At 31.0% G+C, this 815-nt stretch overlaps 1 non-coding gene across 1 annotated transcript; it reads right to left on the reverse strand.

The window, feature by feature from the left end:
• Positions 1-539: 539 nt before the first annotated feature.
• Positions 540-612, reverse strand: TRNAV-GAC (transfer RNA valine (anticodon GAC)). Its single transcript has one exon. It is a non-coding gene; the product is annotated as a tRNA-Val (tRNA).
• Between the last annotated feature and the right edge of the window lie 203 nt (positions 613-815).

Genomic DNA, 815 nt, shown 5'->3' on the forward strand with positions numbered 1-815 from the left:
TATTTTCCACTTTGCATTTCAAGAGGACACATTCACTTATTATCAATTCTGATAATTGTATTTACTAAAAAAAAATAGTTTTTTTTTATGTATTTCTGAACAATTTTGAAGGGGAACCTTATGAATATTGGGTAAATGTGAATAACCCTACACTACAGGTACCTCATGAATGCAACACCTTCCAATATGCATGGTAGAAGGGAAATTGACTTTTGATATTCTGCAATATGATTTTTTGCTTCCTTTTTCATTGAGCAATGCAACAGTAGATAGTTATCAAAATATAAATTATTGAATTCAAAATGTTTAGGTAACAAAATATGTTTCTGACAAAATTCGAATAGGGGACCTTTCACGTGTGAGGCAAACATGAAACCACTACACTACAGAAACTGCATGAAATATCTGTGACCACCATCCAATAAAAATTATCTTTGACATACAGTATGGCATGCTGAAATAAACTTTTTATCTGATTGCATTTTTACTGAGCATTTCAACAAAAATGCCATTGTCTTAAAATTCTAAAACTAAAAGATTGTTTCTGCCCAGTTTCAAACTGGGGACCTTTCGCGTGTCACGCGAACATGATAACCACTACACTACAGAAACTAACTCTTGGGGTTCTCATCACTGTCAAGTCTGGAAGTACAATTGACACATGGTTTTCTTAGAAATAAAAAAAAATTCTAAACTTATTTTCCTATTTTCTAATAATTTTGACGCTATTTTCCACTTTGCATTTCAAGAGGACACATTCACTTATTATCAATTCTGATCATTGTATTTACTAAACAAAATTATTTTTTTATGTA

The sequence above is a fragment of the Pseudophryne corroboree genome, chromosome 4 (assembly GCF_028390025.1).
Source record: "Pseudophryne corroboree isolate aPseCor3 chromosome 4, aPseCor3.hap2, whole genome shotgun sequence".
NCBI classification, from domain to species: Eukaryota; Metazoa; Chordata; class Amphibia; order Anura; family Myobatrachidae; genus Pseudophryne; species Pseudophryne corroboree.